This window comes from Corylus avellana, chromosome 1, assembly GCF_965113065.1.
Source record: "Corylus avellana chromosome 1, dhCorAvel1.hap1.2, whole genome shotgun sequence".
NCBI lineage: Eukaryota > Viridiplantae > Streptophyta > Magnoliopsida > Fagales > Betulaceae > Corylus > Corylus avellana.
In genome coordinates this window covers 25,867,023-25,885,854 of record NC_142490.1, presented here as the reverse complement: position 1 = coordinate 25,885,854, position 18,832 = coordinate 25,867,023, and the positions used below count along the sequence as shown (strand labels likewise).

Genomic DNA, 18,832 nt, shown 5'->3' with positions numbered 1-18,832 from the left:
GTCTCTGGTATTGCGATCGAGCACAAGTGCTGCGAATAAAATTTTTGATAACGTTTCAAATTGACACGTTACCATTCGGTAACGTGTTTTCTTGACGTGTTACAAAATTGTAACGTGTCAAGTTAGCACGTTACAATTTAGTAACGTGTTAGCTTAACGCGTTACCAAAATGTTAATGTGTCAACTTGACACGATAACACATTATAACATGTCAAGATGACACGTTACAGATTGGTAAAGTGTGCAACTGACACATTACCAAAAGATGACGACTCAATTTAACACGTCATCTTTTTGTAATGTGGCAGTTTCAACATGTCACCAAACGGTGACGTGTTGAAACTGACACGTTACTAAAGATTATAGTAAAGTGTTGGAAACTAACACGTCACAATAAGATGACATGGCAAAAAGTTGTGAACAGTTGCCACGTCACTAAACATCCTAATTTTTGTAGTAAGGCAATGTTTCTAGAGGTGAATATTCAATTTGAGTAATTTACTATTGATAGGTAGTTACAAGTAATTAAAATTAGACCTTTCTACTCTTTTGCTCATTCATGGTATGACCATATAACCATCCTTTCGCCCAAAACATTCATGTTGGTCGTCTCTAACCTCTAGAAATCATAGAGTGAGAGAGAAAAAAGAAAAGAGGAGTGAGAAAGGACATGTACTTGGAGGAATTGATCCTCAAACCTCAAAGCTTCTACCTCGAAGTAATCATTTAAATCCAGACCCTTAATTACTTTCTGATTTCCACAATCATATGCTGTTTAATACCATATCCAACTATGTTTATCTATTTCCATAACTAAGAGTTAAGTTATAGTTACCTTTCAAAAGTTATTATTTTTTCGCACAAGTTTTAAATTATGTATCTTGTTTTTTAGAATCAAAACAACATATAAATATCTCTATTGTAGTAACTCGATTTCCATTACGTAATTGATTTACAATGGATTTTATATTGGAAATATAGATCTATCATATTTGAACGTTCTAAAGATACGAATCGGAGTTATATGATTGAATATCCTTGGTTTAAATATGCATGTATGTTAGATTATTTGTTTTAAGATTCTGTACTGATTAAGAGTTAGATTATTGCATGAGATTAGGATTTTATTGCCAGACCTATGTTTTATTGAGGGTTGAACGTTCGGTCTTCGAAAACAGAAACGATTGATAGAGACTGTAATGGTTTAATTCCGGTTCTAGCTATTTGATTAGGGTTTAGCGCACAGGATTAGACTTTGTAGAGTATTACGGAATTGATGTTAGCATGGGATTTGGAGTGTTACTTACGGTATGAGTAAATTTTATAAATTATGTAAATGTGATATTCCCCAAATGTTTCTTGATTAAACCTATTGATTTATGTTATGAGCCTAATGATTAAACATAGTAAGATTTTGCTTGAAATTAGCGATGATTATTTTAACAAATTGATTAAACCCTTTTCAATTAAAACACATTTCCAGATGGTATAATAATGGAGACAACACATATCATTTTCGTGAAAATTCACTGTTTAATAGTTGTAGGTTACAAATTCTTTTGTGCAAAATCACCGTTTAATAGTTGTAGGTTACAAATTCTTTCTCAAGGCACATTACATAAATTAATTTCATAGCAATTTACTTAATAAGTTGTGGACTTACACACTTATTTCTTTTCCAGGGTAAAATACCTTGGCGTTTTGCAGATTTTGCAGTTTGCTAGCTTGTGAAGTGAGAAATTCGGTAGGATGAAGATGTCAAGCGAATGGCTCAAATTGTTCGGTTTGCTTAGATAGAGATAGTTGTAAACATTATAGAAATGTCTGTTTGGATGCATCATTCATATTGGTTATAAGTATGAAGATTACCGGGAAACTTTATAATATGCATGAAGATTCACGCGTATGAAACCCAATCTATTTATTTATGCTTAATTATACAGAAACGAGGAAAAGGAAAAACAAAAAAACAACGAGGCCTTTACTCCTTATAATTTGTTCTATCTAAATACCGCTAATCACCTCCCTTCTTCCACCCGGAAGAAAAGAGGGGGATGCTTTGTTCATTTTTGAAGAAATTAGCAGGATCAACTGTAGTCTTCACCTGCACTAGCCTGTCAAAGTTGCTCTTGAAATATTTATTACCCCATATTCTCGCCCGTTCATAGCTTGTGTTACCTTTACCATTTGTTCCAATGTCAAGGTCCCTGTAATTCACATATGCACCTCTTGGAGATTTCGAAACGTAGGGAGCCATGTAGCTGTAAAGCCTTCTCATCCAACTTATATGCCTTTCTGATGCCGCTGTTCCTTCTTCTTCCCAAAACACCCCATAAAAGATTTTGTAGATATTACCAGCTCTATGTGGGAAAGGACTTTCGGATTCCGAAATTTCACTCATTCTGGCCCCATACGGATTCAGGATCAGTAAAGCTGTTTCTCCCTCTTTCTCGTAAAACCTTTGCCAGATGCCTTCCAACCCAAGTTCTGGAATTGGTTCCTGGACATAGTCAGATTTTGCTTTGAAACGGGATCTTGTGGGAGAAGTTCTGTTGAGCAAAACATCCAAGGATTCGTCACTTGGGAATCCTTCAAAGTAGAGGATAGATTCAATCCAACTTTTTTCAATACAATCTTCTCTCATCAAACCCAGCTCAGGGAAGCTCTCTTGCATCATTGGTAGGAGTTTGTCAATCACTCCAAGATACAAGGAAATGAATGAAGCTTGGATGGTCCTCATCCCTTCTTGGCTGGAATTGACACTTGTTAAGCTGACGCGGATGAACAAGTCTTCGTGAAGCTTGGCTGCAACATATTGCCAACGATGAACAAGCTTGGTGGCATTTTGTTCCAAGTTCCGATTTACTGTGAAAACTGTCACAGTTGATGGAACAGGAACTAGCTTGATTTTCCAGGCAACAATGATTCCAAAGCTCGCCCCTCCTCCTCCTCGAATCGCCCAAAACAGATCCTCTCCCATAGATTCTCTGTCAAGGATTCTACCCTTAGCATCAATCAATTGCGCGTCGATAATATTGTCAGCAGCAAGCCCATATTTGCGCATCAATGTGCCGTACCCTCCGCCGCTGAAGTGTCCACCAACGCCCAGAGTTGTGGCAAGTCCTCCCGGAAAGCCAAGAGTTCTACTTTTCTCGGCGATCCTGTAATAAACTTCACCGGTTGTTGCACCAGCTTCAACCCACGCCGTGCTATTCTCTGCATCAACACTAATTGATCGAAGATCAATCAGATCAATTAAGACAAAGGGCACGTCTGAAACATAAGAAAGACCCTCATAATCGTGACCACCACTTCGAACTCTTATTTGCATGCCATGTGTTTGTGAACAATTGATGGCTGCTTGGATGTGGGAGACATGCGTTGGTGTAACAATGACAAGAGGTTTTGGGGTTGCGGGTGTTGAGAATCTGGGGTTTTGTATGGAGAATTGTAAAATGGATGAATATGAGGAGTTGGATGGGGTGTAAATGACTTTAGAAGTTGAGCTCGAGTTTTCAGAACGAAGGGTCATGCACTGAAGAAAGGTTTCGTGAGTGTGAGCAGAAATTGCCCATGAAAATGAGAGAAGGAGAGCCAAGGCAAATGGAAACACAGATGAGCCAACATGCTTCATTTTCGTTTGTGTTTATGAGAGTTTCCTTGTTTGTAATGTTTTGGAGATAGCTTGTTAAATAGACCGAAAAATTGAACGTTGGGGGTGGTAAAAGCTTCTACTTGTTTGTGCGAAAGGAAAAAGTAAGTTTTTGACTTTTTTGGGTAGAAAGGAATAAGGAAGGAGGAAAAGGATTAGCAAGCATACACAGAAAATTCAACAACCCAATTTGAGTGGCAATTGACATTAGAACTTTGATGACAGTACATTTTTTTTTCTCAAACATTTATTTACATTGTGATTTAAATAAATAATAGAAAAAAAAAAAGGGCCCTCGTAGTCAGATTTCAATCTACCAATTAAAAACCTATTGGGTTTTCAAAATAAACGTTAGAATTTCAAGAACTCCATCTTAGAATTGTTTTAAAAAAAAAAATCAAGAATCCTAATTTGCATAAAGAAATTAAAAAGGAGAAAGCTAGACTTAAACCAACGTTCATATTACTCTGTAGCTGGATTATCCTGTTGATGAAACTCTCAGTTTTCATAATAGTAATGCATAATTTTATCAATCTACATATTTACTAATTTTAAGTTGTTGGACTTTTTGTGATTGTAGCTTCTTTAAAAAGCTCAAAAGGAAAATTTTTCTCTAGTCATGTGTCAGTGTGTTGAAATGTATCCTGTTTGCGATTCAATCAATGCGGCTATATATTCTCCTTGCGTGATCTGTTTTTGACAATGCATGGAAATAATTACTTTGAATTTACATCAGGAAAGTTATCAATATACACGGCATTGCTATAACAGAGAGTATTTCAAATGCCAACGTATATTATCTTCCATTTGAATCGTTGTTATCCCATGAGCTTTGATTACTTTGAATTTGTCTTTTGGACGAGGATCAGCTTCAGCTCCATGTGACGATTATGTGCTGAAATCGATAATACACCAGTGGTTTTGTTAGAATATAAGCTAGATGTTCCTTACGGGACACGAACTTGACAATTAAGGATTTAGCAACAACACAATCATATCCAACGTGCTAACTCCAAGCATGAAATTGTTGGGGATTATATCCGAAATTTGAATGATTTATGTTGACATTAAATAGTATATAATTAATAGAAGTTGTTATTCATTAATTAAATTCTTTGATGATATGACATATGATTTTTTACATTATAATTGCGATTATGTATATTGTGCATGTGAAAGATCTTTATATTACAAAGAATATGATCTATATGTGAGTAATGGGGTTATCACACAAACTTTTAGTCCATAAACCTCCTATATATATATATATATATATATATAAAAGCTAAGTTTTGGCTTAGAGATTGCAAAGAATTACGACACGTGTCTTCAACTAATCCTATTAAAAAGTACCTAAAATTGTGACACGTGGCGTTTTAGATTAGCCTTTTAGTGAGACAATTAAAACATGTGGGTTTTATTTGTAATGTATTGAATTGTCTAAATGAAGAAAACAAAAGTTTTTCAAATTCTCTCTTTTCATCTTCTCTTGCTTTATGCTTATATCTCAATGTGAGACAATTTAAACGTATAGGTTTTATTGTAATATATTTAATTGTCTTAATGAAAAAAAAAAAAACAAAAAGTTCACAAATTCTCTCTCTATTTTTCTTTTTTATTTCTCTTGCTTGCTTCTTTTTTTTTTTTAATTTTTTTTTTTTGTAAGAATTTGCAAACTTTTCATTAATCATCAGAAGACATTACAGACTGCTCAAAATCAATAAGGTCCTGAATACAAGTTGGAGGATGAGAAACCCACACTTGATCCATACTCTACTTTACCACCAATCTTGCCAGTTCATGTGCCGTACGGTTTGCATCTCTGCTAGCATAACTAAAGGTCCATTTTGAGAAAGTCGTTAAGCTCGTCCATAGGTCAGCAATTAGGAGGCCTCACCCACTATCATCTTGGTCCCTGGAATGCACCGCGTCCACCAGCATCTTCGCTTCCCCTACAAAGTGTATCTGATCTAGGCCAAAGTCCATGCAAAGCCCAGTAATAACCAGTGTAAGAAATTCCATTTAAGTATGTCCCTTATGTCACATATATTTTTATAATTATAAAATTACGGTGTTCAATATTCTATTCCAATTTGAAGCTTATTATGTAAATCAAATATTCTGAATTAAATCACTGATTTAATTCTTGTGGAGCAAGTATTTGATTTCAATCAAATATTCTGAATTAAATCACTGATTTAATTCTTGTGGAACAAGTATTTGATTTAATTAATGATTTAATGTTTGTGGAATCAATTAGCTGTATTGATTGATTTTTTATTCCTCCCATAGGTAACAGCTCTAATTGAGGGTCCCTTGACCTATCTATAAATAAGGCCTGTGTATTCCATCAATTGGCACTCACTGGTAGGCATAGGTCAGAAGAACCTCTCAATAATTTTGTTTTTCTAGTTTGGTTGCTGTGAAGTTGTTCTTCAATTGGCTTGAGCAAATTATGGCTAGAGGTATTTATATAATTATTCATTCCGCTGCTAATTTTATTGTAAATTAGCATTTAATTATATATTGAATTATTACATGTGGTATCAGAGCCTTCTCTAGGTTATATTTGCTCGGTCTAGCATTATTATATGTCTACTGTTGATATATTTGTTTCAATGATTATTAAAACAAAATGAAACATACGGGTAAAATAAGGCACGCAATTCTAACAATGTTTGAGAGTTTTATATCTGAATTGTTTTGCAAATACTGCCTTGTTTTTTGATTCAAACAACACTTTTGACCAAACCACCATTAGACCCATATTGGGTGCCACCAGAGCACTAGTAAGAAAGTAACAGTGGGATACGGTGAAGCATTGAGAAAGATAATTTGGAGTTTCTTTGCAACTCTAAAGTAATGCTTGTTGACGGGACCCAGAAGGCATGCTGCCGGACCAAAGGAGTTCCGTGAACCGGGAAGACTTCCTCTGGTTGATATCCAACATTGTTCATAAAATTCCCCAGGCTTCTCATTTTATAATGGTTTATACCGATGGCTATACTTTCCCAATCGAGTTTCGTACCCCACAGAGGCCACCGACGTGCATCTTGGTAGCCGAATTAGTGGCCATAGCGTCACAGTTTCCCCTGCCGTCAGCGGCGTTCTGCCGCGTGCAATGAGGAGCGATCCATCTCGGCCGCCCATGAAGAATGACGGTGGCATCCCTACACGGGTTGTCTGCCGTTTGGCTGGAGCGCCGGCCCTTGGTGGCCGGCGCATGAGGAACGGCGGCGGCGCATGAGGAAGAAGGGGAAGGGGTGGCGGCGCTAGGGATTGGGTATTTTCGGATTGGGGAAAATATGATCCGGGTAGGGTTTCAAACCCATAAGGAAACCGGGTCTAGTGGTTTGGGCCATTGGGTATGGGCTTTATTTTACCCAAACCCAATTCAGTTTTAAAAAAAAAAAAAAAAAAAGGTTTATTAAGTGGGCTAACCCGATTGGGCCAACCCAATACAGAAACCAAAGGCTGAACCAATAAGGAAGCCCAACCCGATAACCCATTCAGTTTAAAAAAAAAAAAAAAAAAGGGGAGAAACAAGTTTTGGGCTTACTAGGTTTAGAACTTGGGTTCTTAAGGTATAAAGGGCCTAAGGTCACTTAAAGACCATTAGGCTATTCATGTTATTATGCTTTTATGTTGCATTTTTATTCATCTTATGATTTAAATTGTTCAGTATTAAATTATTGTTTTTTTAATGCATGAACTTAAGGATATATTTATTCTTTTAATTGTTTAAATATAAATTGTTTGATGCCTGGACCTGAGAATAATTAACTAAGCCTCATGTGTTGGTGAATGTTTATGGTACTATCCAAAATTGCAATCGGAAAGCTCTGGCAAGGTAAGTCTTGGGACTTAAGTGTGCCGTTGTGCGCCCCCTCACTTATCTGGGACACTATCCGGTTGTACTTTGGAAAAATACTATTTACCCACTAATATGATGGTTTTGTCTTTTATTCTTGGAAACTTTATTTGTGGCATCTATACAGTTATTGGATGTTAATGAAGTAGTGATTATCATAATAATTTTGGGAGAGCCACAGCATCCCGATTTTATAATGATAATTGCATCAAGATCATATATGTGAACTTCATAAGGAAAATTAACATCCTGTTGTAATTAATTCATAAATTTAATTACTAATCCCCACAGGGACGTTATTATTTTTATGATTTAATTAGAATAAGATAATAAATTTAACTTTAAAAATAAAATTTCTCTTAGGCCCACAGGTACGGAGAATTTTATTTATTAATGTTAAATTTATTAGTCCTATTAAAGAGTAAATTTCATGCGTGATACAACCTTTGCCCACAGGTAGGTTGAAATTTACTATTAAATTAGCATTGGTTAATTTAAATAAATTCGATGTTAATGAAGTCGTAATTGTCATAATAATTTTTGGGAGAGCCACAGCATCCCGATTTTATAATGATAATTGCATCAAGATTATATATATGAACTTCATAAAGAAAATTAACATCGTGTTGTAATTAATTCATAAATTTAATTTGCCAATCCCCACAGGGATGTTTTTATTTTTATGAGTTAATTAGAATAAGATAGTAAATTTAACATTGAAAATAAAATTTCTCTTAGGCCTACAGGTACGGAAAATTTTATTTATTAATGCTAAATTTATTAGTCTTATTAATAAAGAGTAAATTTCATGCGTGATGCACCTTTGCCCACAGGTAGGTTGAAATTTACTATTAAATTAACATTGGTTAATTTAAATAAGGTTATTTCATAGCATTAAAGTATATAATTTTTCTTGGTTACTGGATGTATTCCTACTACTTTAATTATTAGTATTTTATGTTCCAATAATTCCTAGTGGTAATTTTTTCTGACTGAAAAGAAAAATGTGCTTTTCACTTTGGGGTGTTTGGAGACTGAATTGGCGTTTCGTGTGGACAAATCACCTTCTCCCATGGAATCAAGTACCCCACATTAGATTATTAAACATGAACGATTGTAGTGATTTAAATCGCTTAAGTTTCAACGTTCATGAAATCTCATATCAAGGAAAGCATTAGGGTTTTATTCCTTAGTGTTTTAGGGCCAAAGAAAGGTCATTGAGAAACATTTAGTGAGTTCCAATAAGGCTTTGGCCTGCACCCTAATAGAAAAGCTTTAAAGTAAAACCTTTTATAGTTTCAAAATGTGCTTGAGCACATTATGGAAATGAAGGACATAACAGCTCATTACAAAGTCCCTAAAGGTTGAGTTTTTTAAGTCATTATGGTCAATTTTATTCTCTCATCTAAATATGATATTTTTTCAAATATCTTGTGGCACACATAAGGATAATTGATCAATTAAGGAATTTCTGATCATGTGTGTTCAAGAAGATGAGAGATTAAGACATGAGAATCCATAAAGGTTATTCATGTTAAGGGAAAGACCTTTATAGGCAATCATGTCCAATAGTTGATAAATGAGAACAAGGTGCCAACAAAGTGTTATGGCAATTATGATACTTGTTTTCTTACACTAAGGAAAATTATGGGCATATAAAGAATGATTGCATAAAGTATCATAAATGACTTGAAATAAAGGTAATCTCATACACCTAGTGTGTCATGAATCTCTTTTATTGACTCTCCTAAGGACTATATGGATTGAATTTGGTTTAGCGGTCCACGTTGTCAACATAATGCAGGGTTTTCTAAATAATACTTATTTACAATTGGAGGTTGTTGGGATCCATAGATTAATTTTAAAAATTCAGTTATGTCATTTTGACCTTAATAATGTTTTTATATATTCCACAATTCTTTTAGAAATTTAATTTCTATTTTAGTTTGTTAAAATCAAATTTGAATATTGTTAAAATTTTTTGGGTGGAATATTAAATTAATGGTCTATTTAAAATTGATCTAGATCCCAATTTTTGGAAAATTAATCCCTGCATATAAATGTTGACATAAAGCATAGTCTTATGAATGAGAAAATCCTCTATGTTATGGCATTGGAGATTGAAATATATCTCTATAAAGAATAAAAGGTTGATAAATGATAGAGTTTTTACGACTCTTGAAATTTATTACCTTTGGTATTTATGTGGATTGCATTAAGGAAAAACAGACCAACTATACCAATAAAGGTGCCAACAAAAGGATTTTTTAAATTCTTGAGATCATGTACAAGTGTAACCTTTTCCATACTTCTTGCCTCAATGGTTAGAGATATCCTATCTCTTCCGGTAATAACCATATAAGGTTTATGTATTTCTATCTTCTAAATCATAAGGTTTGGGCATTAATGCTTCCAGTACCTATAAGGTAGAAGTAGAGAAACAAAAACAAAATAAAATCAAGATCGTAAGATCTGATAGAGGCAGATAGTATTATGGTAGGTACACGAAAATGGGACATGAAAGGTAATGTTCTATTCTCCTAATGGAGTGAAGCCTTGAAAACCGCTGTGTATACATTTAACTGGATTCCATTAAGGGTTGTCCATAAGACACATAAATTAAGGAAGGAATGAAACCAAGTTCAAATTGTTTACACATATGGGGTTGTCTTGCTATAGTGAGGATTTATAATCCACACTTAAGGTAATTAGATTCAAAGACAACTAGCGGAATTTTATAGGTTATACAGTAAACTCCAAGGGGTTTAGGCTTTACTGTTCTTAATTTAGTCCTAGAATTGTTGAGTCTACATTTCTAGAGGACGCTGAACTTAGTGGGAGTGCTTATCCTTAAGGGATTAAATTAGAGGAAGCACAAGAGTTGACTGAAGCCCCTTCACATGAAGGGTGTTTGATTGTGCTTAAGAAAAATCAAATTGATTATCTTCAAGCACAATCGGTTTCAGAACAGTCAACTCATAAGGAACAAGTTCAGAATGAACCTACTCAGACTTTGTCAAAAGTAAATGAAGTAGGATAAAGAAGATTCTCTAGAATAAGGCGACCAACAATCTCTAGTGATTATGTTGTATACTTCCAGGAGTCTGATTTTTATGTCAGACCTAAGGACGATCCAAAATTTGTTTTCACATCTTTTTGGGTGGAGATAACTTCACATTGTGTTTCAATGCCATGAAGGAGGAGATGAAATCTTTGGCTAAAATTCAAGTTTGCAATCTTGTTGACTTACCAAAGGGAGTTGTAGCCATAGGCTGCAAATGGGTTTATAAAACCTAAAAGGATGCTTCCGGGTAATGTTGAATGATATAAAGTTAGACTTGTAGCCAATGATCTTACTCAAAAGGAAGGCATTGATTATCATAGTATGAGTAGCTCATTTTGTTTTAGAGCTATATCAAAAGGATGTGAAAAACAATTTTCCTGAATAAGGATCTTAAGGAGGAGGTGTACATAAGACAACTTAAGGGGTTTTATTAATAACAGTCAGAAAGCTTGCAAATTAAGGATATCTATTAATGGACTAAGATATGTCTCTCATCAATGGTATACAAAATTTTTACAAGGTTATTACCTCACATGGGTTTATTGAGAACCTTGTTAATCATTGAATATACCTTAAGGTCAGTGGGAGTAAAGTTACATTTCTTTTAGTCCTGTATATAGATAATATTTTGCTTGCAAGCATTAATTTAGGTTTGCTACATAAAGTTCATCTCACTAAAGTTTTTTGGGAGAGATTCAGAATGAAGAACTATGAATCTTCAGTAGCACCTATTATTAAGGGGGATAATGTCCCAAAATGTATTGGAACAAAGGCAGATATTCCATGTGTATGCACAGGTCTACATTAGACCTGGCATTGAAATAGCAGTTGGACTATTGGGTCAATATAGTATTGTGGAATATGCAATGAACCAAGAACTACAGATACACTTACCATTTGGTGGTGTTTATTCAGGTTTGATTTTTGCTAAATCTGTAGATAGTAGATAATCAACTTCAGTATATATGTACTGAAGATGCAGTAAGCAAACTACAGTTGCTACATCTACCATGAAAGCAAAAGTCATTACATGCTGTGAATTAATTACACAGGCATTATGGTTGAGACATTTTTGTTAAGGTCTCAAAATTGTCGATTTTATAGTTAGACCCATAAAGATCTTCTGAGTTAATTCTACAACAGTTATTTTTCTAAGAATAAACTGAGTAGAAGCAGAAGTATGTATATCGACATAAGGTATCACTATGAAAGAGAACATTAAGTGACAATAAGTGTCTATTAAGCATATAAGTGTTGAATTAATGATTACGGATCCCATGACTAAAGGTTTACCGGTAAAAGAAAGTATAAAGTCATGTGGAATATATGAGATTCATTAATTTATTTGTGCTTAGTTTCTCTTTAATTGGTCTATAGACATAAAGGTTATGTTATAAAGATTTTTTGTGCACACATATAATATTCTTATCCGTGGGGATAAAATTAAAGTTGGACCCGAATGACTTATAGGAAGTTCATTCATAAAGTACATTATCCATAAAGTACTCATTTAAGGAGATATTGCACATCGTGATACATGGAAGGGACGGCTTATTACATAAAAGCTTTACCGCCATGATTCGTGTGTAGTATTCCTTGAATGAGTGGGAGGATTCCATGAATGGTTGGAATAGATAAAGTATTGGCCAAATCATAGAATTGAACACCATAAGGAATTTATGTGTCATAAGGGCCAAGTGGGAGAATGTAAGAAATTCCATTTAAGTATGTCCCTTATGTCACATATATTTTTATAATTATAAAATTACGGTGTTCAATATTCTATTCCAATTTGAAGCTTATTATGTAAATCAAATATTCTGAATTAAATCACTGATTTAATTCTTGTGGAGCAAGTATTTGATTTCAATCAAATATTCTGAATTAAATCACTGATTTAATTCTTGTGGAACAAGTATTTGATTTAATTAATGATTTAATGTTTGTGGAATCAATTAGCTGTATTGATTGATTTTTTATTCCTTGATGGGAGGAATAATTAAGGTAACAGCTCTAATTGAGGGTCCCCTGACCTACCTATAAATAAGGCCTGTGTATTCCATCAATTGGCACTCACTGGTAGGCATAGGTCAGAAGAACCTCTCAATAATTTTGTTTTTCTAGTTTGGTTGCTGTGAAGTTGTTCTTCAATTGGCTTGAGCAAATTATGGCTAGAGGTATTTATATAATTATTCATTCCGCTGCTAATTTTATTGTAAATTAGCATTTAATTATATATTGAATTATTACAACCAGTGCTGCCAGTGCTTCTAGATCTGCTGGTTCTAGGAAGCCCATCCTCGTGATACCACGTGCTGCAACAAGAGCCCCCGTATGGTCCCGCAGGATGACACCCAGTCCCATACGGCCCCCATCCCGATCAACCACCGCATCCCAATTTGCCTTGACCCATCCCGGGGGGGGGGGAGGGGGTGGTGCAGACCATTTATCTCTTTCTTTCTTGACGCCCGACACAGCAGACCATTTATCTCTTGCGTTCTCTTTATATCTCGATGTGAGACAATTAAAACGTAGGGGTTTTATTTTGAATGCATTTAATTGATATCTTAATGGAGAAAAGAAGAAGTTCCTAAATTCTCTCTTTCTCTCTGTATATTTTTCTCTTTTCTTCTCTTACTTTCTATTTATATCTCAATGTTCTTTTGTAAATTTCACACTCAATTCAGAAAAAAGATGAGAGGGAGGGAGATTGAGAGTTTCCAATAGTTTTTTCTCAATGAAAAATTATACTACAGTTATTTTCTTTCTTTATTTTTTTTTTCCTATAACATTTCTTTCCAATTTTCAAATCATTGTTTCTCAATAAAAAATTATACTACAGCTTTTCTTTTTGTTTTATTTTTTTGTTTTATTTTTTTATTTTTTGCTAGAATAGTTATTTTCAATTATATTAATATTTTCATATTTTCTTTTTCCTTTTTTATCTTTATTTCCAGTACTTATGTTCTTCCATTTTTTTGTTTTTGACTCTTATTTTTTTTTTCTAATTTAAATATTATTTTTTATTTAAATGATTACTTTTCTTTTGTAAATTTTACATTTAATTCAGGAAATATTAATAGTAAAAGAGTTTCTTTTCGTAGAAACTCAATTTTTCCAATATATTTCACTCCCAATTTTTCAATCGTGTATATATATATATTACTATTGTCATTTTATATATATTTTTTTTCTATTTTTGTCTTCTTTTACTTTCTATTTATATCAATCAATTCCGGAAAAAGAAGAGAGGGAGAGAGAGTGATTCTATGAGAGTTTCTATTCGTTGTTTCTCAATGAAAAGTTATACTACCATAATTTTCTTTCTTTATTTTTTTTTTCCTATAATAGTTCTTTTCAATTTTCCAAACGTTGTTTCCCAATGAAAAATTGTACGACAGTTTTTTTTTTTTTTTTGTTTTTTTGCTAGAATAGTTATTTTTAATTATATTAATATTTTCGACTTTTTCATTTTTTTATCTTTATTTCCAGTGCTCATGTTCTTCCTTTTTTTTTTAACCCTTATTTTTTTTTCTAATTTATATATTATTTTTTATTCAAATGATTACTTTTCTTTTGTAAATTTTACATTGAATTCAAAAAATAATAGTGAGAGAGTTTCTTTTCGTAGAAACTCAATTTTCTAATATATTTCACACTCAATTTTCCGATCCTAGATTTTTTTTGTCTTTGTTTTCCTATGACTTAAAATTAGTTTCATTTACTTTTTATATAAGTGAAGGATGGTTGAAAAAAAAAAAAAAAAAAATCTTTTTGACAAAACCTTTTCTAATATTTGTGGATTTCATTGGAACGGAGAAAAATATAGAAAAAGAGTTATTTTTTATTATATTAGTATTTTTCATTTGTTTACATTTTTCTTTTTGTCCTTAATTTCTATTCTAATTTATATATTATTTTTCATTCAAATTTTATTAATTTTATTTAATACAAGTTACAAATTTTATTTTGTAAATTTAATTGACTTTTGTTGTTCATTTTTGTTTTTGGGTTTTCCAATATTCCTGACACTATTTTTTATCTCTTTCTTTTTTAAAAGAAAAAATAAACTACCAACATTCTTTTGTTTACAAAATTAGTAAACATAATTGTAATCATATATCAACATGCTCATTTATTTTAGGGCAAACTTCACTTTGGCCCCCTGAACTTTCACTCGATTTTACAAACCCCCTAAACTTTCAAATCTCTCATTTTAGACTCCTAAACTTTTAATTACTCTCAATGTGGACCCCTTCGTCAGATTTTAAATGTTACATGACGTTTATACCCCTAACTTTTGGATAAAATTTCAACTTCCAAAACGTTTTTTTTATTTTTTTTAAAAATGGAAATAAAGGACATTTTGATCTTTTTTTGTATTTTTAACGGTTAAAATTAATGGAATGGTTCTAATTGAGAGTAATTGAAAGTTCAAGGACCCAAAATGAGAGAATTGAAAGTTCGGGGGGTGGGGGAAGGGAGGGGGGGTTGTAAAATCGGGTGGAAGTTTAGGGGCCAAAGCGAAATTTCCCCTTTATTTTAGAACACTTCTTTATTTTTGTCAGTGGTATCATTGTTGGAATATAATAAACTTTCAGGAGTTTAACTTTCTTCTCACAAACAATTTTTTTGAGAAGTGGTATCATTGTTGGAATATAATGATTAATCAATCATTTTTTATATTTGATTAATCTAGGTTTTTTATTATGAATTTTTTTCCTTTATATTTCATTTTAAACTACATATATGGGAACAAATATTTAACACATTTCAATTTATAAGAACTAAAATTTATGAATTTTTAAATTTATTGGATATGTGGGTTTATGCTATTAAATAAAACTATGGTTTAAAATGATCATAAGAACATTTGTCATTTTTGGTAGGTAATTTGTTAATTAAGAGATGAAAATAAAATTTGTTGTTGATAATCTTTTAAAGACTTTTTGACTTAATTATAAAAAATAAAAATAAAAATAAAAAAATAAAAAATAAAAAAAAACCCAGGGCGTAGCGCGGGTTCTAAGCTAGTAGTCTTAAATCTTGAGTTGTTCGCAGTCGATAATGAAATTAAACATTCCATTTGCAAAGACTTTGGTTATATATTAATCTTGATGATTTACGTTATTCAAGCAAAGTTGAAGGCTTTGGGTTAATGTGTAGATATATACACTGAACAGACTTTGGGAGTTGTTTTTTTAAAAAAATAATGTCGATGGGAAATATTAATTGCAACTCTCAAGACTTCTTATGATATGTATTCAAAATTCTAAGAGAATTTTGTACTCATATGTGAAGTGGAGATCACCTTCATACATCGATGAGTGAGATCTTTGTTGTGGTCAACATTTTTAGTGTGTTAGTTGATCACATGTTGCATTGTGAGAGCTTTTCTCAAAAAGCAATCCAAGTCATTTTCTTAAAAACGATAGGAAAGCTCCCCACGGTGATGAACTAGGGCGAATGAATCCCTTGTCCAACAACTCCTGTAGCTAGTCCTTCAGCTTCGCTAGCACCATCCTATATGATGCCTTCGATATAGGATCGGTACTCCAAACACACTCGATTCTGAATTCGACTCCCCTATAGGGTGGCAATCCAACATAGTCTGCTTAAAAGACGTTTGGAAAGTCTCGAACCACAAGGATACCTTGTAGATCCTTCCTCCTTCGTGGGTCCAACGACAAATGCCACGAATGCTTGACTTCTGCCCAAAATAAGCTTCTAGGCCCGACCGGTCCATATGGTGGGAGGTAGAGACCTCACTTGTGACCTAACAATTGTGACTCCTCCTTCTCTCCAGGGTCTAAGCGTAACATACTTACGAGTGCAATCAATGACCACAAAATGCTTCGTCAGCCAATCCATCCCGAGGAAGACGTCATAACTATTCATAGCAAGAAGACTACTAGGTTTTCAGGAAGGACCCTTCCACATATGCTCACGGGACATCCACAAACTACAAGCTTACACACTACAATTTTCCTTACTAGAGTGTCTATTGCAAGACTAATTCCTAGAGTTCTTAATACAACTTTAGACAGTTTTACAAACATGCTTGAAACAAAAGTATAGGTAGCGCATGAATCAAACAAAACTGATGCTTCAAATCCAAGAATAGGTATGGTACTTGTTACCACTTCTTATCCCCCTTCAGTTTTTTCAAGAATGAGCGAATAAACTCGTGCTGGCGCCAAAGGCCTCTCAGTGTTCCCTAGCTAAGGGACCTCCTTCCTAGTGCAATCTTTGCTGAAATGGCCGAACTGGCCGCACAAATAACATGTCCCAACACCATCCTATAGAGTTCCCAATGAACCTTATTGCACTTCCAGCACAACTCCAGTGTTTGACTTCTCTGGTGTTGCTAAGGTTGAGCCCGAGGGGCAATTGGGGCATGCCCTTATGTAAGTAACGCCCCCAAAATGAGCCTTGGTTAACCTGGCAGGGTTATTGGCAATTACCCCAAGTAAACCAACTTGTGGCTAAATGAAGAATCGCCCCTCTAAGCATTACCAGAGTTAATGCATAGGAATGTGATATAAATCTGAGAAAACTATTAAATCATGAAATGGACAAATATATTCCTCGAAATTAAGACATGGAGTAACTGACAGTAATACTTAAACAAACCTGATAACCTTTAAAACAAGTCTGTAGTGGCAGCCGTACTACTCTTGGGTTCTAGCAACAGATTTCCTAGAAAGGTAATAACAGCGTAAGTCTAACGACTTAGTAAGTAAACTTCACAATTAGGTATGACATGAGCCCATTTAAGAAGAAATAAACATGCAGTTTTGGTAAACATTAAAAAGGGGTGTTGTCTCCGTTAATACACCATAAAAGTATAGTTTGGTTAATAAAAGAGTTGTGTACTCCCAGCGGCAATCGCCTAAGTATTTTAATGCAGCAAGAGTAATGCTTTTATATGTTATAACTCTCATGTATGGTCAACTCGAAATATTACCCCTTCTTAGTAAGGTTGGCGCCGTCCTGAGGGACCTGTAATACAATGTCAATGCCTCGGCCATTATATACTACCGTACATAACACTAGCGGCACGACCAAGTCTAACCTCGGGTGACCACTCCGCTAATGATGTCCGTCCTATGGTGATTGCCCATTAAGGCTGTGCCGGCCACGAAACAACCATTGGATCCAAAGCCCATATATCACATACACATTTGGCCATAGAATGAAGTCTATATAGTAAGCTCATGGCCATTATACTGCACGTACCGGTGTACCATGTCATACTTATTAATCAGTTAATAAAGCAGTTACCAAGTAGTTACGAAATGTAGACATGCTCATATCATACTTGTGGTCAGTCAACTGACATATCCAACGTTTTTAAGAAAAAAGGTTCGTAAGTGTTTACTTACCTCGCAAGCTTGCGTGAGTCCTCTGACATTGCTAAATCCTACTATAACGGAATATAACACACTGTTATACATAGTACTAGAGGATCCTTACGAATAAGATACTCGGTTAACCTAATGTAAAGGGTTGCTGAGGCCTAAATTGCACAAATGGAACTAAGGCGGATGTCTGACCTCCTGACCGTACGTCCGGGCTCGAGAGTGTACGTTCAGTCAGTGAGTAGGCATTCCGGCCAAATGCACCAACTACGTTTCAGGTTTTCTATAAAACTTATAAGCTATCATTTCTCTTTCTAGGCTATAGAATAAACACATGCAATGTAAGAAAACTCAATCATCATGCAATATAAGGGATCAAAGACTCTTTTAAACTCTTTTTGAAAACGTTCTAGGCTTTGTAAGAAATGCTGCAACAACTCTAAGATGGTGCCCCTAAAACTTAAAACAGTACAGAGACAACATTAAAAACATAGAAATGGGCAAGGGTTACCTTGGGAAAAATGGCAAGAACTTAAGTTCTCCTCCTTTCTCTCTCAAAACTCACAAACCACTCATATAGGGTGGTTACAAAGAGCCTGGGGGCGGAAATGTTGGCTTCAAATGGGTGGTGGGGGTTGGTATTTATAGGTCAGAAAAGCTGAGGGCGCTACCAACTCCTCTGAAAAGCAGCGGACGTCTGGTACTATTGGGGCGTACATCCGGTACTGTTTATTTAACAGTCCAAAGGGTGCATCGTACATACAGCTAGTAACCAGTAGTTAACCAAAAAGTAGCGTATATACGGTGGTCCCCCATCGTACGTCCTCACTAGAGACAAATGTGTACGTCCGGCAACCCTAGCATACATACAGTCAAAAAAGGTT

General features: G+C 34.3%; 1 pseudogene; it reads right to left on the bottom strand.

Moving 5' to 3' along the window:
• Window positions 1-2,014: 2,014 nt before the first annotated feature.
• On the bottom strand, window positions 2,015-3,634 carry LOC132172118 (tetrahydroberberine oxidase pseudogene; annotated as a pseudogene).
• Between the last annotated feature and the right edge of the window lie 15,198 nt (window positions 3,635-18,832).